Source organism: Nicotiana sylvestris, chromosome 5, assembly GCF_000393655.2.
Source record: "Nicotiana sylvestris chromosome 5, ASM39365v2, whole genome shotgun sequence".
In the NCBI taxonomy this organism is placed as follows: domain Eukaryota; kingdom Viridiplantae; phylum Streptophyta; class Magnoliopsida; order Solanales; family Solanaceae; genus Nicotiana; species Nicotiana sylvestris.
The window spans coordinates 72,972,447-72,982,962 of NC_091061.1; the positions used below are offsets into that span (position 1 = coordinate 72,972,447).

General features: G+C 38.4%; 1 long non-coding RNA gene across 2 annotated transcripts; it reads right to left on the reverse strand.

The window, feature by feature from the left end:
• Nucleotides 1-6,842: 6,842 nt before the first annotated feature.
• Nucleotides 6,843-9,968, reverse strand: LOC104217150 (uncharacterized). Of its 2 annotated transcripts, XR_708684.2 has the most exons (3): nucleotides 9,661-9,968; nucleotides 7,760-8,805; nucleotides 6,843-7,048 (listed from the first exon to the last, which is right to left on the reverse strand). It is a non-coding gene; the product is annotated as an uncharacterized lncRNA (long non-coding RNA). The 2 variants fall into 2 exon arrangements; XR_708683.2 differs by having other exon boundaries at nucleotides 6,843-8,805.
• Between the last annotated feature and the right edge of the window lie 548 nt (nucleotides 9,969-10,516).

Below are 10,516 nucleotides of genomic sequence, written 5' to 3' on the forward strand. Positions count from 1 at the left end.
GATTAGGAATGATGATATTCGGTAGAAGGTGCGCGTGGCTCCCGTTGATGACAAGATGTAGGAAGCGATGCTCAGATGGTTCGGGCATTTTCAGAGGAGAAGCCCAGATGCTTCGGTAAGGAGGTGTGAGTGGCTGGTTGTTGAGGGAACGAGAAGAGGTAGAGGGTGGCCTAAGAAGTATTGGAAAGAGGTGATCAGTCAGGATATGGCGAGGCTTCAGATTTCCGAGGACATGACACTTGATAGGAAGATGTGAAGGTCGATATTCGGGTTGTAGGTTAGGAGGTAGGTGAGTCTTACCTTACTTCGTACCTTTGTGAGACTAGTCTGGTAGAGTTTTTGTCTAAGATAGCTAGTGGCAATGTTATGTCTTACTATTTTGTTTTTCAATGCATGGTCTATTTACTAGCTATCGCTTTTGCTTTGCATCTTTCTTTTGGATTTCATGTAGTTCCTATTTTTCCTATGATTTCTGTGGTGACACTAATATTGTTTCCTTTTGTCTTTTTTCTTTCTCAAGCCGAGGGTCTTTTGGAAATAGTCTCTCTACTCCTTCGGGGTAGGGGTAAGGTCTGCGTACACACTACCCTCCATAGACCCCACTAGTGGGATTTTACTGGGTTGTTGTGGTTGTATACAAACTAACATTACTATCGTAAATTCGAATCAAACCCTATGTCTAGTGGAAAACAACAGGCACAAAATACATGTTATCAATTTGCCACATACAGTACAACAGCTTAGCCTTGCACCACTTCACAACCCTAGGTTTTGGCATACTTCCTTGAGGATATAGCATCAGGGGTGTAAGGCACAAGTCTTGACAAGCATCAACTGTCTCACAAAATTCCAAATCATTTCCCTCTTTACTGGCAGCCTCCTGGATCTTATCCTATACAGTGCACATGTTGTTGCATAATGCAACATCCATAACAACATGACTACGGGCATAAATGCGTGGACGTTTTATGTTTCATACACGCAGCAGTGCCAAAAGTTCATCCACATGCTAAATATTATAAAAAATTATACGTTAAATATGGAGCTACAAAAAAGCACGCAATGATTAAGGGACTTACAAAAATTAAAATGGAAGGGTTAGCACTGCACAACTGCTCGAAAAACCTCCAACCATAGCTGCCAGTCAAGAAGTTTTTGGGAAACTTCTCCTTCTTGTCAAACCATTCACATAATAGTTTCTTATCTTCCTCCAAAACTGGTTTGAGTACGTCTTCCTTTGGCTTCTTCGTCGTGATCTGTTTTAGCTTCCTCATCTTGCTTGCAGAAATTGGAGCATTCCTCAATCTACTTTGCAATCTTGTAACTCTGTACCAAGTTAACTCAAATACTTTAGAAGGGCTCTTATTCTAATTTTGCATCTCCCTAAGGATCTTCAACACCTTATCCAATTTCTCATTCACAACCTTCAACTCTTCGCAAACGTATGTATCACTTGGCTGAGCATTGCACATCCTCAATGGTCCTCCTTTACTAATATCAGAAAAGCCACCAACTAGTAGTGAACTAGTAATACTCCCACCCAAAGGGTCATCATCAACAATGTCAGATTTATCATTAGTCTCTAAGCTCTTTGTGCCATGTGCCTTTTTAATGGCAGTCACCCATTCCAAATCAACCGCTAGCTGGCCGATTATAGAATCTACTATCTCATCGTCGTATGGTACCAAATTCTTCATGTAGTCCATATCCATCTCACATAGGCTAAGAATAGGGGTGGCAAAATGGTTAAAAGAAAACAGTTAACCGCCCATATTATCCACTAAAAATGGGTTGGATAATGAACTTTTTAAAAACGGGTCAAATATGGATAAGAACCATATTATCCATCTAGAAAATGGATAACCAATGGGTAATCAATGGATAATCAATGGGTCTAACTTTTATATTTGTAAAGCCTCAAATTGGGGGTTTCTCAAGTTAGAGAGACTAAGAATTCTTCCAAAAGTGATCATTGCAAGAAGTCATGGATAATATAATTATCCATATTATCCGCCGGTTAACCCATTTTTTATCTGTATTAATATGGATCGGGTCGGATAATTGATCCATTTTTTCATTATCCGTTTTCGACCCGAACTATATCCTACTTGACCCGCCCGTTTGCCACTCCTAGGTAAGAATAAGGTAAGGGTGCACCTCGTGAAATATAGCATAGATAGAATACAAAACAATAGACACAAGGTCTATGATAATCTCCTACTTTAGTTGATTCTAATCTACTGGTGGAGTGTTATTGCACTCCTTATCTTACATTACCAGGGTCATCAAATCTCTACTTAAAGGGATCCCAATCAGGTCAGATGTCACTTTCTTGTTGTGCCATCTCAATATCCTTGGCAGCGACATCAGTACAACCTTTGATTTCTCGGCACTAGCGAAATTGCTTCGTACGCCCATGCCCACATTTTTTCATGAATCAAAAAGTATTAATTTTTGTCTGCAGTAAATAAAATAATAGTATTTACCATGAATGACCATGGGAAGCCGTACATGGCATAACTAGCCGATTTGGACTTTTTACCAGAGATTTTGCTTTCCTTCCTCTTACTCATATATGATTTGTACATTGGCAACATGTCCTTATTTAAGTACTCAATTGTAAGCTCAAAACACTCCTTTCCCCATGGATATTTCATGAAAACTTCTAGATTATTAGCCATATGAATCCACTTCTTATCGACGCGCACTATGTTATCCCATGAAAGCAAGACTGAATGGACAAACCATATCAATTCAATCTTAAACCTCTCAATTCTGTCAAACCTCTTGGACTTCAACTGTTTCAAAAGCAACTCTGCATCCACCCCTTTCCTGCTAGACTGGCAAACTTTGTCGTAGAATGTTTTGCCATCATCCATCACTTTCTTCATAGCTCCTTTACTGGGTTTGGCACCATAGTTAAATCCAGTCATCATAGCAAACTCCTTTAGTCTAAAGTGAACAGGCTTGTCTATAACTAAAAACCACTACTCGCGCTTCTTCGCGCATTAAATTTGGCAAATCAGCAAGGAATGGACAAGCTGTCCATAGAAGTGTGTCCAATGTTCTGAAAGTTTTGCAAACTGTCCAAGACAACTACTATTAAACTTTTCATCAATTTGATTATTCTAAGTTTATCATTAAACTCATGAAATACATTGATCCTAGACCTCACACTAATCTTGGCCGGGAAACGTCTATGCTTTTTTAGAAAAGTCTTGAATTTGTATGTGGATGTGTCTATCGCCCTTACAAACACAGGAATTGACAGAGCATCCTGGTTACCTTTAACTAATGCATGTGTTTCACTTTCCAGTTCATCTTTACCATCGTCAAATTGTTCATCATCATCTTCTTCTGCTACTTCTTCTTCTTCTTCTTATGCTACATCTTCTTCTTCTGCTACATCTTCTTATTTTTCTTCTTCAGCATCTTTAAACCTCACACTAATCTTGGTCGGGGAACATCTATGTTTTTTTAGAAAAGTCCTAAATTTGTATGTGGATGTGTCGATCGCCCTTACAAACACAGGAAATGACAGAGCATCCGGGTCACCTTCAACTACTGCATGTGTTTCACTTTCCAATCCATCTTTACCATCATCAAATTGTTCATTATCATCATCTACTTCTTCTTCTGCTACATCTTCTTATTTTTCTTCTTCAACATCTTTATCAACCTCCTTAGCAGCATCATCACCATTTTCATGATCCTCCCCACCTAAAGCTTCATCATCACTGTCCTTTTCTTCTTTGACAATTGTTTTTTCAAAAACCTATTCTTCCATTTGAGTTAGTGCTGCATTTATTAAAGTTTTGATTTAAATTGTTAAAAATGGTTAAGATATTAGTTAACATTTCTTTTCTAGCAAGTGAAATGATAGGCTCCATCACGGCCCAGAGGTTGGGATTCCCGGTCATGACAAGTTGGTATCAGAGCACTAGATTGCCTAGGTCGCATGAGTCATGAGCAAGCTTAGTAGAGTTTGGAGGTTCGGTATGGAGATGTCTGTACTTATCTTCAAAAGGCTATAGGGCTTTAGGAAAATTTCACTTCTTTCATTCTTTATCGTGCGACTTTATTCCATTACTGAAGTTTGAACCATTCTATTATTATTCTCTCGCAAATGGTGAGTACATGCACATAATCTATAGTCGAGCCTCCTATTGCAGCCACTACCGGGGGTAGGGGCCGAGAACGAGGTAGGGGTCGAGGAAGAGGCAGAGCTCAGCCTAGTGCACGTGCAGCAGAACCCATTGTAGAGCCTCAAATTGATCATGGGTAGAAGATCCCAATTCAGACCGTACTAGTCGGACTCGCTCAGTTCTCGAAGGAATTCATTACTACTCCCGTGCTTCAGGATGGTCTAGTCTGTTTGGTGGGTCTTATGGAGAGCGTGGCCCAAGCTGGAGTATTTCCTGTGGCACCAACCGTATTTCAAGCTGGGGGAGGAGCTTAGACTACCGCCACTCACACCCGGGAGCAGATGGCTCCCTTGTACCAGACTTCGGCGGTCCCAGCAGTTGGGGTAGTTCAGCCCATTATTGCTACGCAGATTGGGGAGAGGCCTGCGATGTCTTTTGAGGGATTGATGAGATTGGATAAGTTCACAAAGCTCTTTCATATTCAATTTAGTGGTACACCTTCTGAGGACCCACATGATTATTTGGATTGTTGCAACGAGGTCTTGCGCAACATGGGTATCGTGGAGTCTAATGGAGTCGACTTTGTAGTATTTCAGATGACTGGTTCTGACAAGAGGTGGTGGCAGGATTATGAGCAGAGCAGACCAACAAGTTCACCGCCACTCACTTAGGACTAGTTTTCACAGCTATTTCTGGAGAAGTTCATTCCTTTTACTCTAAGGGAGGAGTAACACATGCAGTTCGAGCGTCTTCAGCAGGGTAGTATAAATGTTACCTAGTACAAGACCAGATTTGTAGATATAGCCCGCCATGCAACTATCTTTATTCCTACTAAGAGAGGGTGAGGAGATTCAATGAGGGTCTTACTTTTGGTATCAGGCTACAGATGGCCACAGAGACTGGGGATGATAATCCTTTCTAGAGGGTCGTAGAGATTGCTAGATGGATTGGGATGATTCGTGGTCAGGGTAGAGAGGTGGTATTTGAGAAGCGGCCTCGTCATTTTGGTGGTTTCAGTGGTGCCTTATCTGGAGGCAAAGGTTTATTTGGTAGAGGCCATCCCCACGGGCCGATTCAGTTAGCTCTTCAGGTAGCCCGCAGTACTTCGGGTAGTTATGGTTCTTATAGGTCTCGTCCTGAGCAGCCAACATTTGGTACACCTTCAGTAACTATCAGTGCACCACTGCTACAGTGGTTATCTGGGTCGTTAGGGTCAGTCCTAGCTTCAGCAGCCACAGCAGCCGAGAAAGTGCTTTGAGTGCAGAGGTACGAGCCACAACAGGAGGTGTTGCCCTAGATTGATTAGCAGCAGACCTCAGCAGGGTTCTCATGCCATGGTTCCGGCACTAGTTGCTTCACCGCCCGCTCATCCAGCTAGAGGCGGGGGTTAAGTTGCTAGAGGTGGAGGTCAGGCCATTAGCGATGGAGGCCAGCTAGCTAGAGGTCGTCCGAGGGATGGAGGTTAGAGTGGTGGGGCCCAACCCCATTTTAATGCATTTCCAGCTAGACCTGAGGCAGAGTCATATGATGTCGTCATCATAGGGATTGTTCCGCTTTGCCATAAAGATGCCTCAGTTTTATTTTATCGGGGCTCTACTTATTCATACGTGTTGTCCTATTTTGTTTCATATATGGTTATGCCTCGTGATTCTTTGAGTGCTCTTGACTATGTGTCCACACCTGTGAGAGATTCTATTGTAGTAGATCGTGTTTATCGCTCTTTAAGACTAGGGTAGATCTTTTACTTCTTGATATGGTGGACTTTGATGTTATCTTGGGCATGGATTGGTTGTCGCCTTATCATACTATTTTGGACTGTCATGCCAAGACTGTGACATTAGCCATGTCGGGGTTGTCTTGATTGTAGTGGAGAGGGACTCCTGGTCATTCTACAAGAAGAGTTATTTCTTATGTGAAAACTCGACGTATGTTCGAGAAGAGGTGTCTAGCATATTTGGCCTATATACGTGATCCTAGTGCGGAGGTTCCTTCCATGGATTCAGTACTATTTGTGTGCGAGTTTCCAGAGGTGTTTCCTACAGATTTGGTAGGGATGCCACCCAACAGAGATATCAACTTCTGTATTGACTTAGCTCCGAGCACTCAGCCCATTTCTATTCCATCATACTGTATGGCCCCAGCTGAGTTGAAGGAACTAAAGGAGCAATTGCAAGATTTGCTTGATAAGGGGTTCATTAGACCTATTATTACTAGAAAATAGTCCTACGGCAACAGTTCAAATACCGTTGCAATATATTGCAAAACCGTTGCAATAGGTCTATTGTAACGATTTTGGGGACGTTCCATCTGATCCCGTGCAATAGGATTATTGGAATGGTTTCTTGTAACGGGTGCAAAACTGTTGCCATATGGCTATTTATTGCGACGGTTTTGAAGCGTTGCCATTTGCCTAGCTGTTGCAACGGTTATCTAGTTATATACAACGGTTAAAAACCGTTGCAATATCATTTCATGCAACGATTTTTAAGTTGTTCCTACGGTTAATAAGATCTGTTGTGACGGTTATCAGGAGCTATTGCAACGGTTGGCATGAGCTATCACAACGGTTATTAAGAGCTATCGCAACAGTTTTGAGGCTATCACAACGGTTATAAAAGCTATCGCAACAGTTTTTTGAGGCTATTGCAACTTTCCGGTGGTCTATTACAATAATAATTTGCCTATATAAGAATGAAATTATAATTCTAAACATCCAACTAGTATTACCATATGTGAAAACAAAATATACAATATCGTTTGACAATTCAAGAGTTACCATACATAAGTTTGCAAAAGTTCGATAATAAAGGATTTCTAGAATATCTAAAGGTCTAGCAACTTTCATTCAATACTCTTAAGTAGATCTTCACTGCTTTTATCTACCATTTGTTTAATTGCTTCAACTGCAAAATCATCAAAATAATCTTATCAAATTTGGTTACATAGAATTGACTAAAAATCACAAAGTTGAATGCTAAAATACAAATCAGTAAGGTTCTGGATAACCATTGCTCTTATAGAATAGGATTATAGTTTAAGTACTCATCCAACCAATATTTTTCTGGAGTAGCAAAACAAATTCATTATGAAAGAATGCTAGATGTATAAATCCACCAAAGCATAAGTCATTCACCTGTAATGGTTCAAGGTTTTTCACCTAAAAAGGTACCAACAAGAAACTCCATTTCTCAATATAATTTACCTTTTCACTTCAAAATGTAATGATCTAAATGTTGAACTACTAACAATCCAAAATTGAAACTTCAACAAAGTTGAATGCCCAACCAGAACAAAAAAAAAACATAAAGGTAGAAACTATAGTTGTGACATCAAGAAAAAGAGTCCTCTGTAGGAAGAACTATCCAGATCAGCAAAAAAAGAAAAGAAAGGCCATTTGAAAGTGAGGCATTTTCCAGCCTCTAGTTTCTACTGGATTTCAATTGTATATGCAAAATGCAAGTCACAACGGATATCCCTATTGAATAAAAGAAATAAATAACCCCATAACAAGTAAATAACGAGATAAAATAGTCTCGTAAATGAAACAAATATATTGATCAGTACATAAAGCAAACAAGAGACAAGAAGAGCTTATTGGAGTAGAAAGTCTCAACCTCTAAAGATTGATAGTCTTAACTTGCAGAATCAGTACCACATTTTTGGTCTACTTGTTTCTTATCAGCCTCAAAATTTTCTTTGATTGCTACAAAGTAAATCATTGGCTCGATTAAGCTAAGATAATAGATTAATTACAAAAGAGAAATCTAGAAGCGTACCGTTGGACAGAACGCAAAAAGGAAGAACAAGGGATATCTAAAAGCAGGAAGAGCATAGAGAAACAAGGTTAGAGAACATCCACAACCCCAAAATTTCCAAAAATTCGGAAAGGCAAACCTGCTAGTGCGCGACTGGACAAAGCCTCTCGAGTATCATTCAAATAGTAGAACCTAGAATTTGTATGTGGACAATTTGGGTGAAAGAAACTCTATACTAATCTAAAATGAGAACATAATTCTGCAGCTCAGACATGTTATAAACTGAAAATAGAGGCACAATTTTTTCCAATAATAACAGCGTTTAGCAGATATAAGAAAAGACAATAGCTAACGCTCCAGTAGGTATTCTAAAAACTCTAGGTTTACAATTTCCAAATGGTTACACATTCAAATTTCTGGAAAAAAATAACATGAGGCAGTAGCTACCATAACAATGCACAAGGAAGATAAAAGGCAGGAAAGTTAGTTAAGTGTCTATGACAGTACCATGGCATCCAAACTAACCAAGAGGACATTCTCAATGCAGCAAAAAATAACATGGTTGACACTCTGCACGTTGCTGTAGATGCGCAAAGAATGTAATGGTCATCTTTCTTTAGAAGAAGATAATCGGAAAAAATTTCTAAAGAAAGTATATCCTAAACCCCATATTACCTTATCCCTGTTGAAGAAGTTACAACAAACTTAAGTTGAAATAGAAAAGAAGTAAAAGAGGTAGAGAGAACAAACAGTACAAAACGAGAACACATTGGACACCTTATGCACATGAGAAAACTGTAATGCACTGCTAATGACTCAACCAATTCCCACTATTGCATCCACTTGCTTTGCATCTTATGAGGCATGTCGCATGAAATGGAAATGTTTTGTTGATGACATTTCGCCTGTAGTTGATTCATCGAACATGTATCAAGAAATCAACTCGGTTAAGCATGACACATTGATACTGCAAATACATTTTTAAAAAAATATTTATCTATGTTTATGGAAGTGAAGTAGCAAGGAGCACAGTCCACCTAGATCTCCTACTGATTATATTTTACTTTTGTTATCTCTTTCTTATTATCTTAAGATTTTCAAACTTGTGCACAACAATGTAAACATTATCAACTGAATAAGCTCATCATCCTCCCTTTACCGTAGGGTTACATTTGTTATCTTATTAAAAAGTTTAATGCATTTCTGCAATAAAATATTCTGTCGTTAATTCTGCATTCTTAGAATTTACTCCTTAATTTCCAAGTTCACTCAAATGGTTGGAGCTTTATTGTCGTTCATTGCAGCCAAACTAAAATTTCTTTTCTCAAATATTTTTTTAAATCCAAACTTGTAGTCTCAGTCATTTCAAATCCATATTTTCTGTTTTGTCAAATTGGATTCCGTATACAGGAAATTTAAATTACTCATGGACGCACGAGCAAATTAATGGAACAAACACTAATCTTTTCCTTAAAAAATAGAGCAACATTGGCACAAACACAAATAATAGAATGGACAAGCAGATAACCAACACAATAAAAAAGAGAGAAAAACACATATATACCTACACAAAAATATACACTCACATCAACAGGGATATAAAATTCCAAACCCTAACTACAAGAGAGAGACATAAATTAGAAGATTGAAAATCATCTCCAGAAACTTTCAACACATATATAAATTCAAAATCCTAACTTCAAAAATATATACAAAAATTTCAACAAACAATCATTCACAAGACAAGAAATTAGATATACCTCAAAAAGGTTGAAAATCAAGAAAGAAGGAAAGATCTGGCTCTGGGTTCTCTTCCTTCCGATTCAGGCTACTGACAAAGAAAGTTGAAGAAGGAACACAGTTAAAACTTTAAGCATTAGAGTTCAGAGATTCCTTTGCCTTATTCTGGCCTTTGAACATCAGACTCGAGAGCTTCCTTTCTCTGTTTTGCAAAGATAAATCGTTCCGATTTCTAATAGATCTATTGAGATTTTTAGGGTTTATCTCAGAGTCCCCACTCTGTAGAGCTTCGATGTTTTAGAAATATGAGCACATGTGTTCAGCATTTTAGTAAAAGAAAAAGAACTAAAATTATAATAATAAAAAAAGAATAATGAAAACCGCTTAAAACGAGGTTGCATTTTCGAGAAATAAAGAGAGGGAAAATGAAAACCGTCCGAGTAGATTTTTTTTTTTTCCAAAGAACCGTTGCCGTACAATAATATATTGCAACGTTTATCTTAACCGTTGTGACAAGTACGGGGTCGTTTGGTAGGAGTTATTAGAAAAAATAATGCAAGCATTAGTTCTATGCATTATTAATACCTTGTTTGGTACTTTTTTTAACTTGTGTATAACTAATATCATACTTGACATTATCATATGCATAAGTAATGCATAGAAAACTATGACATTAGTAATACCAAGGCTTTAATGCATGCATTAGCATGGTTAAACACAAAATTGTCCTTAAAGACCCTTAAAGCTAGAGAATATGGAGGACATTTTTGTAAGCAACTATTTTTTTTAAAAATTATGCAATGCATTATAATTTTAATACACCACACCAAACAATAGATAAGAAATAATATTTGCATAGCTAATGCTTGCATTACT